Here is a 19,225-nt window from a genome sequence, read left to right on the forward strand (position 1 = left end):
AGCATTCCAATGAATTACACAGAACATGGTGGAATGTGCAAGACAGACAGCAGGAGGTTAGCTTCATGACACATGTGCTGAATTATGTCCATTAACCCCCCTGCCGTATTTTAACTATGGGAAACTCATCATTATAGCAGAAGAGGGTGTAAATAGCAGCTCTACGGTACTCAGCGCTCAGGGTTTCTTTACTCACTTCACTCACTCATCAGTTCACATTTCAAGGATACCTACATATGTGAGTTGGAGTACCAACCCTTGACACCACCCCTCAAAGAAGTATTTAAGCAAAGACGTATGGACATGCTATCTTGAAATGCATTTTACTCAGTTTCATATAATGTATGTTATTGAGTTCTGTGGCTTCTTTGCATTTATACCGTGATATATTTTTGCTTTTACTGTCAAATAGGATATTTGTGTTTTATTTGGCCTTTCTTCTTAATGAAGATACATGCATTGATCAAATACCTCAGGTAAACACTTTAAGAGTTGTAACCCTCGTTAGGTAGCAAATGTGGCTGGTCGTGCATTACAATTCTGCTAATATTACCACAGCTGCAGAAGTAAAAGTCAATAATATCACAAATATGTACTACCACCAGAAGATAGAATCTTCACCAGCAGCAACATCTGCTAGTGCCAATTAACACTAGCAGAAAAAATACACTAGCGGAACGTGCACAGCAGATATCATTGACAAGGGTAAATATTTACAAGGTATCCTGCAAACCTTACCAAATTTAAGTAAGTGATTTCCTTCGCAGCATATATTACTCTACCATCATTTATTTATTTTAAAGTTTTAAAGAGTGCGAACCAGACCTGTGAGGGTATCAGAGCTCTCTACATGATTGAAGGGTGGTATGCAAAAGATTTAGGAGGGGAGGGTATCAGTGGGGTAAAAATAGATAGATACAATATATAGGAAAACAAGCAGTACAAAGTCCCGGATACCTTTGGGATAAAAACGACTGGTAGATACATTGCCTGGTCGTTTAGTTACCACCTCAAATCATACTTCAAACCGTGCCGGCTAGTTATGAGTGATACATCATTAACCAATAAAGGGAATAGTTCTAACACCGGTCCCAAAATGAGATCCAATAGACATCACAAAAGGCAACACAAACAGTATATATCAGTTAGTTATGAGTTTTGATCCTTTTTTGAGCAATTAGAGCTGGTCCTATTTTGGCAACAGTGTCCCTATTTTGAGGAGGCATTTTCCTCATAATACGTTTTTACATCTGAGCAAACATTTAGAAGGCAGTGATACATCATTAACCAATAAAGGGAATATTTCTAACACCGGTCCCAAAATTAGATCCAAAAGACATCACAAAAGGCAACACAAACAGTAAAAGCACAGCAAAGCTTTTATTTTTCAGAAAGTGTGGGTAAAGTGATTGTACCACCCCCATTTATAAATGGTGGGCAGAAAGAATGTCTTCACATTATAAAGCAGGTTGAGGTTGAGAGAGGTAGGGGTTGCAGGGAGTGCCCTTGGGTGGTTTGAGTCCTTCCTCCAGGGTAGGGAACAAGCTGTGTCACTCCCTAACTTCCCATCCTCCTTCTCTACCATCTCGCATGGCGTCCCTCAAGGCTCGGCAGTTAGCCCCATTTTATTTAACATCTATATGAAGCCTTTAATAGCAGTCATCAAACAATATACAATCGAAATTGTTAACTACGCTGATGACACGCAGTTGATTCTTTCCCTGGAGGGAAATGAATCAACCTCCGTGGAAGAATTTCACAACTGCCTGCGAGCTACAGCGGACTGGTTGAAAGCCAACTCTCTGCAGTTTAACACAAGAAAGACTGAGGTGTTATATTGCCCAAGGCCCTGGATACAATCTCTTTTACCCAGCAACTTCTGGCCTGTGGATTTTTCTCCACTGGTGCAGCCAGTGAAGGTAGTACGGAATCTAGGCGTAATGTTTAATAGCGACCTTACTTTGGAGACAGGTCTCAAAGGTGGTAGCTGGTTGCTTGACCATCATTCGCATCCTGAGAAAAATTCTTCCTCTGCTACCGCCCCATGCTAGGATAGAGGTGGTGCGTTGTACCGTGCTCAATAGACTAGACTACTGCAACGCCTTACTGTTGGAGTCTCCAAGCTATCTTATGGATAGAATTCAGAGACTCCAGTCTGCAGCTGCAAAAGTAGCCCTGGGGTGGCCAACTAGATCTTCCTCTTCAGGGGCATGGGGCTCAGCTGCACTGGCTTCCAGTGAGGCAGAGGGTGATATTTAAGTCCCTTTGCCTGACTTTTAAAGCTCTCCATGGGTTAGGCCCTGCCTGTTTACAAAGGAAGTTTTCATGGCATGTGCCGGCCCGCAATCTACGCTCCTCCTCTGCTAGGGTGGTAACTATACCGAGGTTTCGGAGACCCTGAGCAGGAGGTAGATCATTTAGCGTGGCTGCGGCGAAGCTCTGGAATTCTCTTCCCACCGAACTCAGGCAGGTTTCTGGCCTTCTCGCATTTAGGAGGCACTTGAAAACTTGGCTCTTCCCAAATCCCTAGCTTGTTATCAGCTGCCCCCCTCTTATTGTTACGAGTCTGTCAGTGCCAGGGTGCCTCTCTGAGGTGATAGTGCGCTTTAGAAGTGAAATAAATAAATAAATAATAAAATGATTTTTCATATGCAGAAAAAGATTCGAATATTTGAAAATTAATAGTTACCTTAACCCTAGAGGATGTTCTGCATTTTAAATGATGTACAGGAATAGACTTAGGATACAAAGATATAGTACTGGAAATTTATGAAAAATCATAACTTTCCCTGGTATATACCGTGGACGTTTGAGAATCAGGAGAAAGAAATAAATGTGCAGTTTTCAAAGGGGCCCGTCTTCACATCAGAGATTTGTATTGGATAGAAGCTCATGACTTATACGAGTACTGACGGGAAGACATTAGAATAGAAGCCACATTTCTAGAGCATGAAAGACACAAGTCACTCACAAAGCACTTTAGTATGAATAAGCATACCTTGGGCGAATCGTAAATATAGGTAGCAAAAAAACATATGCTCTGAATTCTACACTTAGCAGTGCTCCTTCACAGCCCTTAAATGTTCATGAGTGTATCAACATTTAATGGGGGTCTTGCTGGTGATAGTAGGTACTACCTCATTAAATGGCCAACTCTGTGATTTCACAATCTGTGTGTGTGTGTGTGTGTGTGTGTTGGCACATGTGTGTGTGTGTGTAGAAGGCATGGGTGGAGAATCGTTTGAATTCAATGACTTATCACGCGAGAGATACACTTTAAGACAAACATAAATCATCATTTATTGTGTGCTTTTCAAGTATGCTACTTCTTCGATAGCAGGACAATTGGCTGGAGGCTACATTACTTAACTTTAATACAAATGAAAAAAATTATCTTGGAGGAGCATTCATTTATCTCAAACAAGGATTAACTTTACTGTTCAGTAGCAACAAGTGCACTGTACTTAGGATTTAATTGCAATTAAAATGTTTAATAGAAAACCTAAGCTAGATAGCAGAAAATCACCAGTAGACTTGCATGTAAGACAGGGGATAACTGGTACCCAGGTGCAGGGTCAAGTCATCCATAGAAATTTAAGACCACTAGGTGCTCACGAAACTGGGGGAGGGGGGATAACCAAACAACGATTAGCATAGATTCCATGGTAGGAGAGACAGAGGAATAAATCACCAATACACCACCCACGAACACTCACACAAATATATCGACTCAACAGCAGCCTAAACACACTGCACGACCTCTCTCTGGCAGGGCTATTATATTTTTTTATGTTCTTCATTTTCCTTCCTTTCCTTACTTTATTGAAACTTTTGGTTAACGTAGCGCTGTAAAAACGTCAAAAACATCAATTTCTCTTCATGCTATCCAATGTTATTGAGGATCGAAAAGTTGGGTATGAGAATGTATATGTGTGTACCTCTGACGTAAAATCCAATGAGCAACGTTTCCAAAAAAACTAGCCAGAAAGGGGGGAAAATAGAGAAAACTGTGAACATGATGCATTACGTGTATATATGTAGCATTTCCTTTTCTAAGAGCACTTGGGAGTAGTGGCACCTCTGTGTATGTTTTGCCACAAAGTTAAAGGAGCAAGGAGGATATTCTCCAGCATGCTCAATGTCAGACACTGTGCCACCCACAATGTTAATATGTATGTAATATACCCACATACAAACAAAACACAATGTAAAGAATTTTGGTTGACAAAGCACAACCCAATCAAGTTACAAAAAATGACTCCAGTGAGTCAGCGATAACATAGGCAATGCAACTACAGATCCAATGGTATATGTAGCCAAAATTATTTTATTGTAAAGTCTTCTTCAATGTTGACCCGTAGAGACAGAAACAAGAACAGCCGACACTTGTTTAGTCTTGAGACGATTTTATCAAGGCTAAGAACAAAGCTTCTCATCAGAAATTGATGTATGATGACTCTTTCAAAATAACTCTCAATATGTTCATAAGGATTAAATGCATCCGAAAATTATCAGAGGCTCTTGCAGACGTGAGACACATAAGTGTCCAGCCGTTTATATAACGATGTGTGTATGGCAGAGAAATATTATTACATTCATCCACTTAGTTAGCGGAGCCCATATGAGTATAGATATGGATTTGAAGTGTAATGTAAAAGTTAAAAATCACAAACTGGAGCGGTTCTCAGAGGAACGCACAGACTAGAAAGTGTCACTTGATAATGAAAAACTTCTTGACCGATCCCAAAGTCGGAAGGCCTGTCTAAAAAGGAGCCGCTAGCTACCGGATACACACCAGTCAAGTCAAGTCAAGTCAAGAGATTTATATAGCGCGCTACATACCCATAGGGTCTCAAGGCGCTTGAGGAAGGGTGGGGAATTACTTGTCGAATATCCAAGTTTTGAGTTGCTTTCTGAATGCTAGGTGGTTCTGAGTAAGGCGAAGGTGAGTGTGAAGTGAGTTCCAGGTTTTAGCTGCCAGGTAGGAGAAGGATCTACCTACCATGGTGGTTTTGTTGATGCGAGGTACAGTGGCCAGGGCTTGGTTGGAGGATCGTAGCTGACGGGTGGGGGTGTAGAAGGACAGTCGTGTGTCCTTCCATGACCATGAGTCAATTTGAAAGCGTCATCATACATCAATTTCTGATGAGAAGCTTTGTTCTTAGCCTTGAATAAGTCGTCTCAAGACGAAACACGTGTTGTCTGTTCTTGCTCTACGGGTCAACATTGAAGAAGACTTTACAATAAAATAATTTTGGTTACATATACCATTGGATCTGTATTTGCATTGCCTATGTCATCGCTGACTTACTGGAGTCATTTTTTGTAACTTGATTGGGTCAACCAATTTTTTTTACATATCTAGCAGTTCCTAATGCCTCACTCAGTCACTTATGATAATACCTTTACTGGTTTCAAAGAAAGGTATTTCAAAATTGCTTCTGAGTGAGGCACTAAAAAAAAAAAAATGAAGTGCATGTTTTAGGTCAGTCCCCTAGAGTGATAGCAAAACAGCAAACAAGGGGTTTTGTGAAAATGCACCATTTTAATTAGGGGTGTGCAAAAATCCATTTGTTTATTTTTCGTAATTGCATAACATTTTGAGAAAACGTAAGTGAAATTATGCATACAAGCCCAACAGTTTGCACTACATTTTAGTGCAAAATGCATCTTCACATCAATATTTTGCACGGATGCGTTACACAATAACAAAAAGTGCAAAAAACAGAAGTCACTCATGTTATGGCTATTGATGTTTTTTCCCGCACACTCATGGCAAAAATGTGCTACCAACAGCACATAATAATTATATGGTGTCATGGCGTAATTTTGGGAATTTCGCATAACAAGCTTAACACAAACTTCCCAAGAGTATGAGGAATTATGTGACTCCCACCAGCATAATTTTAATTTTATCCAGGCCTAATTTTAATTTTCTGTTGCACACATACTATTAATTAAAATAAAAAAAATAGACGGAGCAACTTCTTTATTCATCTTAATTATTCAAAGATGACCTCCAGTTACCAGAGATGATATAGTTGTGTTTAATAATACACAGGAGTTATCAGATATGTTTATAAACGGAATATTATCAAAATGCCATACAATACATCATTGTTACGCGTTTAATAGGACACAAATAAACCACAATTGATTTTAGATTTGAGACCAAGAACACTTTTAGCATTCTGAAATGGTACAGTCACTAGAGAATATGTAACATTTGATAGGTTGTTATCCTTTTTATTTCTACCATCATGTTTATTTTAAACATTTATATTGTTTGTTAGAAAATCATTTATTAGAGACAACTACGAAATGTTTCTAAAAGTTTTCAGTTTCAAGGCCTCATTACCTGCGACTGGTTAGCTCCAATAATGTGGCCCAAGGTATCTACCACCAGTTCAACAGTTCGAGTTTGTGTATCATTCCATCTTAGGTGTGAGGGTGAGCAGCACGATTCACCTTGGCATGCTCCTTCTACTCTTCAAGCGTGCCTGCACAACCTTCCACAGATATGCCTTACTTATTACCCAATAAGTGCTTGGGTTTAACTGAATGTTTATTAATAAGTCTGCGTAAATTAAGTTAGCAATGCTTTGCTGCCATATCACCTCATTGACTATATTGTGTATTCAGGCTTATGCTAGATTTTGTAAAGAAAGAACAGTTCACCAATAAAACGCCTTCATCCCACAATTAGTAGCACACACAGACTCAACTAAGGGCTATGATAAGATGTTTTCAGCTGATTACATTGTGATATAAATCTGGAACCTTACAATATTACTCTTAAAAGTATGTCCACAAGGAATGCGAACAAGGAAGCAAGCTGCACACAAGTGTATCCCAAAGAGGTGCTAAGTGTTTAGGAAGCAATGCTTTGAAAAATAACCATGAGAGTGTGTGGAAGGCCTTCAATGTAAGTTAAAGTTGTGAAGCAAATACACAAGTGTCAAGAATATTCACAGAACTTAGGTTTAAAAATGCTAAGCAGAATGCTGGCGCAGTGCCCTGCCAATTCCCCAATCAGTTGCCAGAAACACAAGATATTTCACACGTTTTCCTCATGATATGTAAATTACAGCATGATGTCCTTATGCCAGTTGACAATATCACTGTACATGACCGTGGAGCTCCAAGACAGTACACTGGACGACATTTTGCTGCATTGCTTGTACTTACAGTTTGGGTAAAATGTATGTTATGCTCATAGTTGATCTTGAAGTAAAACAGTCACATTTGCTGATTTTCACAGGGGACATTAATTGGGGATATATCATATTTTGGTTCACATTTTAAAATGTCAGCAGCTGTCTGTCGCTTATCAGAACCAAAAGGCGATTTATGTTGTGAATATGTATTTTTGTGAAATACGCTATTATGTGGATGTGCTCAAGTACATAGCTTCAGTCCCAAATAAAATGACCTGCTTCCCTCCTAATAAATGGCTGTTTTTTTTCAGGGGAGGTTTCCAAAAACTGTTAGATGCTTAGCGAAATCCCTCTATCTCAAATGTACGCTGCCTATAATCTTCAACTAGTCAAACTGCCCATTGCTTGTCATTATTGATCCTACTTCTGACCATTGTCTACTCCAAGATAGAATTGTTTGCACAGTTATTTAATTATTGTCATATCTATGTTGCTCGTGCATTATATGGGCTACTTTTTAATCATCATTATCCTCCCAGGATCACACGTCTGTCTCTCTGGCTATCCGTTGTGTTTTCGGGGTTCCTTTCATACTTTACATGCATCTGGACGGGAAAATGTCTAAGCTGGTATGTGGAGCATCTTAAATTCGGGTAAAGAAATATATGCATGTTTTTTACATTAGTTAATATACTCGTTCATCCACAAAGATGTAAGTATATTTGAAAAGGCTGAAATTAACATGTGTTTTGTTATACATTATACTTTTAGGTTTAAAGTATTTTTTATTAGAAAGGTACAGCTGCATTGTGAAAGGAACATACAAATCTTCGATGGTTACGGCGAGAGGCATTCCAGGATTAAAGTTCTAATGTCCCAGCCCTGAGGCTGCTTTGATGTCCTGTGTCTCGCATAAGGACGTACACAAGGAAAGAAAAGAAAGAGCATTGCCCCATAGGCCTGTACCCCTCATTAAGTAAACAACACCCCCCAACAAACTTCCCCCCTCCCACTGCCCTCCCTGTCCAGTGCCGCATACCGTGGAAGTAAACTGTCATCCTTCATCCCACCAACTCCTTTCTCGCTTGTGGGGCCGTACTCTCCCCCTCCTCATTGTAACAATGCCTCATAATTGGGGTGTAAGCCTCAGCAGTCTCAGGTACCTTGGGCATGTAATTTCCGTGAATTCCGAGGCTAGCAGCGAGTGAAAGGGTTGCCACAGCTCCTCAAAACCAGTCACATCCCCCGCTAATGTGAGGGATAGTTTCTCCATCCCCAGAACATGCCACAACCTGTGTAGCCACCCAGTGCGTGAAGGAATAGTAGGTGTGCGCCAGTGTATCAGAATGTTCTGCACCGCCGAACCCAGCATAATGGCAATCTGCCTCCCCCTCTTAGATTTTAATGGGTACATCAAGTCATTTGGGAGACCCAGCAAAGTATAAGCTGGAAAGCGGGGCAGCTCAATCTCGAAGCAGGTATCAATCTCATCTATCACCGTTGTCCAATAGGCTAGTAATACGGGGCAGTCCCAGAGGATGTGTGTTAGTGTACCAATCTGCCCACACTCTCGCCAGCACCTGTCGCTAATGAGTCTGTTCATTTCGTGTAGCCTTTCCGGGGTGTGATACCAGTAGGTGGAGATTTTGGTAAAAGTTTCCGTGAGGCCAACGTGATAAGCTGAGTGTCGTGCCCTGTACGAAATACGGTCCCACTCTTTGGGGCTAAGTGTTCTCCCCAGTTCTCTATTCCAGCGCTCTCGACCGGGAATGTAGAAGTGGGAAGACGGGAGCTGGAGCATCCTGTACAGATCAGTTATAAGTTTGGCGTCCGAGGCGCGGGTGATTAGCCACCGTTCATACGGTAGGAGCTGCCTGTCCGCAGATTCTCTCACGCTCGGCTGTAAAGCCCAGTGTCTCACCTGCCAATATCTCATGCGGTCTGTTTCAGTCATCTGGTAAGTATCTTTAAAGCTTTGAAAGGGGATAACTCCATCTGTTGTGTACATGTGGAAAAGTGCTCTACAGCCCCTGTCCCTCCAGTGTGAGAAGGCTCCCTGCTCCATCCCCGGTGTGAAGTCGGGATTATCAACAATCGGAGTGAAGGGCGAGGGGAATGTGGTGAGGTCGAATGCGCGACATGCAGCGTCCCATACTTTCAGCGGGACCCGTGTGATGTAAGAAGCATAGAGATTCGGGGGGCGGTGAGATCGGCGAAGAAAGGGAATTTCCTGCAACGGACGCCCAGCTACTGCCTGATCCTGGAAGAGCCAATGTTTATCGGACTCCCACTTACTCCATTCCACCAAATACCGCAATTGGGATGCCTGGAAGTATTTGCGGAGGTCGGGGATTCCCAGTCCCCCTGATTCTGGCGCCAAAGTCGTGAGGGCGCGGCGCATTCGGGGTTTGCGGCCCTGCCACACGAAGCGGGACACGTCAGTTTGCATCTGTTGTATCCAGCCCCTGGGGGCCTGTAAAGGCAGCGCTCGGAATAAGTACAGAATTTGGGGTAAAACTGTCATTTTGATCGCTGCTACCCTGCCAAGCCAGGAGATTGTCCCTTTGTTCCATCTCCCAAGTTCGTCTCTCACCTTCTTGCCTACCGCCTCATAGTTAATGGAAACCATGGCCTGCAACGTCGGGGCTAGCGCAATCCCCAGGTATTGTACCTGATCTTTCGACCATCTTAGGGGAAAGAGCTTCTGTAGGTCGGTCCTCGTTGTCGAGGCCAGGGAAAGGTCCAGAGCCGTGGATTTCTCCACATTCATCCGGAAGCCGGCCACACTCTCAAAAGCCTTAAGTTCCGCCATGCATGCGGGTAAAGCCCGCCCTGGGTCCTCCAACGCGAAAATGACATCGTCCGCATAGAGGCTAATTGCGTGGGTGAAACCCCCCATCCGTACCCCAGTCACGGCTGTATTCTGCCGCACTCGTTGAGCGAAGGGCTCCATGTAGAGCGCGAAGAGGAGGGGGAGAGGGGGCATCCCTGTCTTGTTCCACGTTCGATATCGAACCGTCGGGAGCCACAGCCATTCACTCGCACGGTGGCAGAGGGGGACTTATAGCAATTAAAGACCATGGTTCGGAACTTCTCCCCTATTCCCAACCTCGCCATAACTCGTTCCAGGTAAGGCCAATGCACCCGGTCGAACGCTTTTTCGGCGTCAACCGAGAGCAGCATCCGTTCCCCCGGAATACGCGAGGCTTTTTCCAGGACGTGAACTATCCGTTTAGTGTTGTCCACTGTCTGCCTTCCAGGCACGAAGCCGGCTTGATCCGGTTCAATCAGGCCGGGGAGATGCTGCGCCAATCTCGCCGCTAGAATCCCTGTGTAGAGTTTCAGATCTAAATTTAGTAAGGAGATCGGTCTATACGAGCCGCGTTGTTTCCTGTCTTTCCCTGGTTTGGGAATGACGGACACCGTCGCCTGTAGAAGATCCGGAGGGATAGCCCCAGGATTAGAGAAAGAATTAAACAGCTTAGTCAAGATAGGGGCTAGTGTCGCGCTGAACGTTCTATAGAAAAGGGCGGTGTAACCGTCCGGGCCTGGGGCCTTCCCTATTTTAAGCCGAGAAATCGCCATTATCACCTCCTCAGTCCCAATCTCTCTCTCTAGGTAATCCGCTTGCTCTTGAGTCAGGGAGGATAGAGCCACTGAATCAAGGTAAACATCCGAGTCTTCCATTCTAACGGCTTCCGCCCTATATAGGTCGGCGTAGAAGCGACGGAAGGCTTCGGCAATTTCGGCGTCACCCGTGATCTCTTGCCCGGCTTCCCCTGCCAACTCCTTCACCTGGCGACTCTGGTGGGCTACTCTCAGTTTGGCCGCCAACAGGCGGCCACAACGGTCCCCTCCCGTGTAATATGCGTGTTTCAGGCGCAGTGCTGCATATTCAGCCCTGTCCAGGTCTAGCGAGGACAAGAGTTTCCTAGTTGCCTTCAACTGCTTCCAGACTCGCGGAGCTCCAGTGCGACGATGTACGTTCTCTAGTTCCCTGACTTTCTGAGTGAGTTCGTCCCTCTTAAGTTTCCTATCTCGGTTGTCCGCGGCCGAGATCGCAATGAAGTCTCCCCTTAATACCGCCTTAAGAGCCCCCCATTGAGTCGACAGGGAAGTATCAGCGTTAGCGTTGTGCAGCTGAAAGTCCCTGATCGAGTCCGTAATGCTCTGCACCACTGCTTTCCTGTGCAGAAGGGTGTCTCGGAGCCTCCAAACTCCTCTCCGGGGGGAACCCGGCTGGAGAAGGAAGGTCCCCGAGACCGGTGCATGGTCTGAAAGAGAAATGACACCCATTTCCGAGGCGGTAGCCAGGCCACGGACGGGTCCGGAGACCAGTAGGTGATCAAGTCTGGCGTATGTCTTATGTGCGTGCGAGTAATATGAAAAGTCCCTGTCGGTCGGGTGAAGTTCGCGCCAGAGATCGTGCAGATCGAAATCAACCAACTGCGCCTTAACTGCTTGCGAGAGTTCCCCGGTTTGTGGATGTCGCTGCGCCGACCTATCTATCGAGGAGTCAAAAACCAAATTTATGTCCCCCCCCAGTATTATGTGCTTGTCTGGCGAGGCCGTGACATCCTCCAGTGCTTTGCGTAAAAATCTATCTTGCTGTTCGTTCGGGGCGTAAACCGTGCCTAAAGTGAATATCAGGGCTCCCATTTTAAGTCTGTAGGCGAGAAGTCTACCTTTTTGTTCAACAAATTTGTGCAGCACCTCCCCCCTAAATGATTTGGACAACAGAATAGCCACCCCAGCCGTTTTGGTCATATTAGAGGAAAAGAACTGTGTGGGGAAATGGCGGGATCTCATCCTGTGGCAATCACTAGCTAACAGGTGGGTCTCCTGAAGCAGACAAATGTCCGCCTGGGAGTTTTCCAATAAGGACAGGATAGCCCTTCTCTTCGTGGGATTGTTCAGTCCCTTAACATTCAGGGTTATTATCTTCAACTCTGCCATGGGCGGTCCGATCTACTCTGTCTATGCGTGCGAACCAGAGTGCGTAAGAACAGGATGACTGCCGAGCAAACGTGTGTGTCAATACGAACACTCACAGATAACATAGAAGCACTGGACCGGGCAACCCCCAACTCCCCTCCCTCAACTATTCCCAACCCCAACATCCGACACAACCTCCCCCCCATTCTACCAAACTCACACCACAACTTCCCCAACCTCTCCCTCCCCTCCTTCATCTCCCACCCTAGGGTCACACCCTACCCTCACCTCCCCAAACTACCCAAAACGTCTTGAAATAGTCCCAGACAGGCCCAAGCGGACTAGTCCGTGGAAAGTTACCTTGGTGGACGTCCAGCCACACGTGGTCAAACCTTCGCCTCCCCCCATCCTCATCCCAAGCCAGCAATGGAGAAAGTGCTACGATGAACTCCCCCCGGAGCACAGTTAAGCGGTCAGTGCAACCTCCTCTGGGCCTTCATGCGCCGCAGACGCTGTCCGAACAGCGGCTTCTTGTCCTGCTCTGATTGTTGGGGACCCCGGCCTCCGCGACACCTCCGCCGTCCGTCTCCTTCGCGTAGCTCGTTGCCAACCGCCGTCCGCTGTTCGCCGCCGTCCAGGCGTGTGGGATTCTTCCTCCTCCGCGGTGATGCCCAAGATTTCGCAGGTGTCCTGAAGGTTACGTAAATGGTGTGTCTCACCCTGCCATTTGAAGATAATACGAAAAGGGTGTCCCCATGAATAGGGTATCTCGTGCTGTCTGAGGAAGTCCGTCACGATCTTGAAGGATTTGCGCTTCTGAAGCGTGAGTGCGGACAGATCCTGGTATAGCGCTACTGGGTGATCCCGGAAAGTGAGAGAGCGAGCTTTTCGGGCCTCTGCCATGATCTTTTCCTTCAATGGGAAGTCCGGGAGGAACGCTAGGATGTCTGGAGGGGGGCCATTAGTCCTTCTGGCGGGACCCACCCTGTGCGCTCTGTCGATTCTAATGGGGAAATCTTCCCCTTCTCCCAGGACCATGCGGAAGAGTTCCTGCAAGTACTGAACTATGTCCGGGTTGTCCTCTGAAGATGGCACACCCCGGACCCTAATGTTGTTCCTTCGTGACCTATTCTCCAAATCTTCATTGTGCAATTGGAGGTCTAAGTGCTGTTCCCGGAGAGTCAGCACCTCCTGCTGCAGAAGAGTGAGCTCTTCATCTTGTCTGTGCGCGGAATTCTCCACAGTGTCCACTCTCTCACCTAGACCTTCCACTTCCCTACGGACTTCCCGCACCTCACCCGCCACTTCCTGCTTCAGGGCCTGGAAATCTTCTCTCAACGTGCCAAATAGAGATTCCAAGAAGGATCTGGTGACCGGAGGCTCCGCCGCTGCGCCAGACTGCGAGCTCCCAGCTGCCCCAGGCGAAGAAGAGTTCTTGTCCCCCTTGGACTGTTGTCTGTTCAGCATCTCTGGAAGTGTGCGATCGCCACGATCGTTGCGTTTACCCCCTCTCTGACCGGCCATGATGCAGGTTCCCCCACCAGTCAGTGCCTTTCTACACGCCGGGCCCCAAGGGGTCAATCTCCAGTCGAGGGTGGGTTGCTCCCGCCGCCCCCACTGAGCTCTGGGAGTAGCTTCGCTGGGGCGGACACAGGTGGAGAGGTCCCGGCGCCAGCAGTGATGTCCAGCCGACACCGTGCGCTCCTGGATGCACCACGCCAGTCAGGCGCCCCGCAGTGCTCTGAGCCTTCCCCCTCCACAGCCCCCAGTCGTACCTGTATGCCCGTCTGGGTCAGGCGCCAGTCGCGGTGTCCATTGGGGAGGGCTACCGCCCAGAACCTCGTCTGCACCCCGCTAGGTAGTTCTGGGTGCCCGCGCAGGATGTGGCTCCCCTAGGGGTGCGCCCGCCGCTCCCCCACCGGTATAGCACTTCAGGGCGTGCAGCAAGAGTATTGTGGGCCTCACGGGCGTTCCATCTACCACGCCGGTTGGCGCCAGGGATTCAGGGGCTTCACAGGCTGGGGGTGTCCTGCTGGCTGCAGTCCACACCAGCCAGGGCAGCTTCTTCGCTGATCGCCGCTCCCGGCCTCCTATGCAGCCCGGTAAGGCCTCTGAGCCGGGCACACGCGTAGCTCCTCCCCCGGCCCAGCCAGCACCTCGGGGTGCGGAGATCTCTAGGACCCAGTCTGCGAGGCCGCCGCCTCAGGCACTCCGCCGGCTCCGCTGTCGGGGGTTCTCGCTGGACAGCGGGGGCCGTTCGCCCCAGGCAGCGCACTCACCGCGCCATCGGGAAACTTGCAGCGGGTTCGGATGAGGATCCTCCTTATCATCGGCTCACCGCCATCTTGGAGCGCAGGGGAGGCAGCGGACTCGTCTCGGATACCGCACTGCTCCACTCCACCACGCTCGGCTGAGTCGTCCGCCGCTGCCGGATGGCCCCGTTCACTCCGGCAGGTCAATTCTTCGCCCCCCAGCTGTCCGGAGCCACACCGTCTCGTCGGGGCTAGGGCGCTGCGTCAGCCCCGGCCTGCGCTGGACCAGCACTCGGCGCTCGGAACTCGGCGGGTTGTCTTTCTGCTGGGCGCCGGCGGCAGCGGTCAAGCGGTCATCCTCACCCTGTCAGCCGAGCAGGTCAGGTCAGCGGGGCTCCGGGGGGGGAGATTCAGCCTAGGTCAGGGCTTGGGGCCTCGGATGGGGTCGGGAGCTCCGGCAGACCCGTCCTTCTACCTCGCCATCTTGGCCACGCCCCCTACATTATACTTTTGATGAGATGGGCGGATTACCATGCACAGTATATGTCTCAATTACTGTCCTACAATGGTGCGTAAAATTCACATTTTAGCCACTGTTCCTAATTATTACGAGGTTTTTCCATGAAATGTGCACATTTTCTGAAGTAAGACGATAAAAAAGATGAATCTTGCTCAATATGTGTTTGAAGATTAATTACAACACCATCCTTAAAGGCCAATACTTAAATTTAAAATTTGAACATAATTTAAATTAAACCTTGGTGGAATACGATGACTCAACAAGGCCAGAGCTGAGGCACGGTCTAAAGAGCTCAACAATTATTGTTTTTTATAGCTAAAGCTTTGAAGTCTCTTGTAGAGCATGACTCTTTTTTGTTTGCGTTATGGCACATCAAAAGTAATCCGACTCTTTCTTGTTCAGTTGATGAAATTGTTTTACAGACATTACTGCATAATTACTGTAGAAACAGTGGTACCTAAGGGTAGTTAATTTGCATTGAGTAAACTCCTCAGCACTGTAAAACTAAAAATGTTTTGTGTCCTCAATCCAGGCAATGTATAAACTTGTGTAATCATAATGTCATTGGCTACAAATGAGACTCCGTCAGTGCCACTATTACTCGTGTGTGTGTGTGTGTGTGTGTGTGCACACTTACAATTGTTCATAGTTAAGTGATGGAGCTAAGCACCCACCACTGATAAAAATGAAGTGTCACGAATTTAATCAGGGCAGATTTAGCTCTCCATCCTTCTCTGGTAGGTAAGTTGAGCACCCTTAAATGGGTACGGGTAACATGTTATCTACAGGGCTTAGAAATGGCAGAAGTACACTATTTGGAGGTATGCTAAAGTTATAACTATCACTTGTGTGCTCAAGCACAAGTCCAACTGCGTGAGGGTGTGCATGTGTTTATAAGTGAGGGGTTGCATGCACGTTTAAATGCTGTTACCTGTCATACATTTCTACAAACCTACGTGGGAACTGGGCTATTACCAATTCAAGCTGGCTACTTCTTTCGTGATTGTTGAGTTTTACATTGCAGATCCTCGTTTATTTCCGTGCCAGTGGAATCTTCTCCCATATTATCTTAATCATCAGTTCTATTCATTTTCACTCGTACTACTTATTTTGGCGAGAGCTAATCCATAGTTGTAAGGGAACAGGAAAAGGTAAGTGCTCTTATTATTAGTTGATTTTGTTGAAACTGGATGCCACCGTTTCATCTTTCATACAAGAGCACCTAAACTACAATCAATCACTCCAGCATAAAGTAAAACAAACTTGGCTGTACAAATTTGCTGACCATTCCTAACATCATACATTTAGCTACCTTACAAGAGACGATGTACGTCATTACGACGCACACTTTTACAATGCGTTCCATTACAACACGGTCGTAACAACTCAAGTCGTTACAACGACTTGCGTTGGGGGTGCGCAAATTAAAAAATTTAAATTTACTATTCCAACACCAGTCCCCGTGGATAGTAGGGAAGGTGTTGGGATAGTAAATTAAATGATTTACTATCCTTTAGCGCCCCCCAGCGCAATTTGTTGTAACAACTTTCGTTGTTATAACCCGGTCGTAATGGAATGGCGTTGTAATGGTTGCGTTGTAAACGTCCCATACCTTCAAAAGTAATATGTTGTGTGATGCAGTGTGCATAATTAGCGATACATCTGGCAACTCTGAGTTAAAAACAGATCCAGGTCACACGTAACTGATTAACCTCAATATAAAGCACTAAAAATCTAGGATGTCTTCAAGGTCTGAAAATCTGCTAATTCACTGGATCGTTTTAGCTGCCTCCTTCATTAAAATGATATCCGTTCTAATGCTATAATGCAAGGACTAATACTACAGGATGAATGAAGTGGGCCTTAAAGGGTGAGCTGAGGGCAAATTGGACAGCCAACGTCTCCACTGTTGTGATATTCAATCACACAAGAGCTACTGTTTTCCCTGAGGCAAAATAACTGAGAGTCTTTCTGAATTCAGACAAATCTCTCCTCCAATTATTAATGCATCCTTCATTTTTGTTTAGTTAGTAAATTGATTTTACCAGGAGCGCAATTTGATTTCTTATCTGTGATTTAAAAAAATTCCCATTGTTATGTGTGGACTTGTTGCAACAACATGTTCGATGTGTTATTCATTGTGTTGGTCACAATGCTTAACTCAGGTGTAAAATAACTTGCAGGCCTATCATGATACAATATTTTAATTCCTCAATTGGATTTCATTTTGATTCTAATTACAACTGATACAAACATGTTTAATACTACGACTCAGGAAAATGGATGTGATTACACTGTTCCTTTAAGCGAACAGTAGTAAAGTAGGCATTCGAATTTATTCAGCATTTAAAAAAAAAGAGTACATCAGTCTTTAATTAATTAAGCCCCATTAAATTGCCCATCCTTCTAAGAAGGTGCAACACCATGGAGTGGCATTCGACATTGCCGTGTCATTTACACCACAGGTAAAAACCACTGAACAAAGAACCTTCTGCAATTCTTTCCCTTTAGCTGCTGGTTATCGCCTTGTGATGGTTCTTTTTTTTTATATCCCACCTTGACTATTTGCAATGTATCTTCCTTAGAATGTCTGACACCATGATGCACACACTTCGCAGGGATAACAACTATCAAGCTAAACTGGTCTCATCAGGCCACTCCAGAGGTCCTTGAATTGGATTGTTAATCAACTGCAAGTCTTTACCTCTAAGGGAGTTAGTCTTTTAGTCTATAGTGGATATAATGTCAGGAATTCCTTCCTTATGCAATGGATTTCAAAGTGTGATGTTCTGGTCACAACGTGTCCACCGGGGAATAAAAACCTTGCAAAAGTAGCAAAACCCCCCCAGATAAGCTCTTCCTATTAACGGTATGGCCCTAGTCTCCACCCAGACCATGGGTTTGGATCCCTTGGCTTGCAACCTTTTTCTTTTCGTTACAGTTGACACAGTATCCAACAGACACAAAAAAAGCATGTACACTATGCAAAAGCAATAAAGTCAATAAATACAGATAAGATACATACACAGTTAATATTTGCAGATACTTGAGTGCCAGGATTTGCTTTCCTGTTTGTTCCTATTTTTAGTAGCCAAGTCACTGAAAAGAACGACATCAGTCCTACCAAAACATAATGAAGTAAGTTCAAAGAGCAAATAAAGAAAGAAGAGAGTTTCTTCTTTAAACTAATTTGAGAATGAAAGCCCACCAAGAAATAAATAGCTCATTTAGACCTCAGTCTGCAAACTGATCTCTCTCTGAGCCTGACTCACATAGCTTTACTCCATGAGTGGTGTGGGTTACTTTTGGAAACTCAAGAGTATGTCAGAAATAAGTAAAGCATAAGCCAAGATACACCTCCTTAAATAAGGTGTGTTTCGACGGTAGCCTCTGTGACCTCCATGTTGGAGAAAACTGTGCTCCCAACATCCTAATCTAGTATTGCTCAACTCCACCCCTTTGTTCCTTTAGACCGTCATGGATTGGACAGTTATAAGCCAAGATACCAATCGACTTTTGTATGTATTTTTCTGAGGATGTCAGCTCTGCCTAATGTCCACCATGACTGTGGGTCTGAGAATGATCTTGTATACGTTGCAGATTATTTATTTTCTTTTGTTCGTGTTCCAGTACTTCTTAGTTCTTGATTCCATTGACCACTTCAAGCTTTCAGGTTAGATTTAATGTGGCATGTTTATCTGTTTTTGTTTAGTGTTAGTGTTAGAGAGTAGAAAATCCAACTGACGGTTAAAAACATGGAGACAGATATAGCTTGTTGGCCTTCCCTCTATCGTCTTATTCACCTACGCAAACTCCCTTCCCAAAAACCCATATGGAAAGAAAGTTCAGTGAATGTGCCCATATTTACCATACTGTTATCTCAGAGGCTACTGGGATGAGGATAAAGTCATGATTTTGAGAGCTTGATACATTCATACTTTTGCAAACTAAAATATTTCAACAAAATGGAAAGAAGAGAAAGAATGTGACTTTGCGTTTGCCAGACTCAGGTACACATGCACACGTCATGTCTGTCTCTATCCACAGCATGCCATACTTAGCGATACAGGATTGATGATGATTTATCCCTAATCTCTAAGTGACCCTGTAGTGGTCACTTTAAATTGCTCGCGCTATATACTTGATTTGGCATCCTCGTGCGATGCGGCCGTTCAGTCGGTTTCCCTAACGCATGTCCAGTCTCCGTTGGGATCCCTCACTGAACGGAAGCATCGCGCATCGGGTGGAGTTTACTTTACTACTGGAATAAATCTATTTCATCTTTTTCAAGTCTTCGTGTGGATTACTTCCCAACTTAACAGACCCATGGTCTAAGTAACTCTCCCTCAGCTCTAATATCT

At 45.3% G+C, this 19,225-nt stretch overlaps 1 protein-coding gene across 8 annotated transcripts in view; it reads right to left on the reverse strand.

Moving 5' to 3' along the window:
- Positions 1–19,225, reverse strand: part of SOX6 (SRY-box transcription factor 6) — a 790,083-nt gene that overhangs the window by 641,794 nt on the left and 129,064 nt on the right. The gene's annotated exons all lie outside the window — the stretch shown is intronic.

Source organism: Lissotriton vulgaris, chromosome 2_1 (assembly GCF_964263255.1).
Source record: "Lissotriton vulgaris chromosome 2_1, aLisVul1.2, whole genome shotgun sequence".
Classification (NCBI taxonomy): domain Eukaryota; kingdom Metazoa; phylum Chordata; class Amphibia; order Caudata; family Salamandridae; genus Lissotriton; species Lissotriton vulgaris.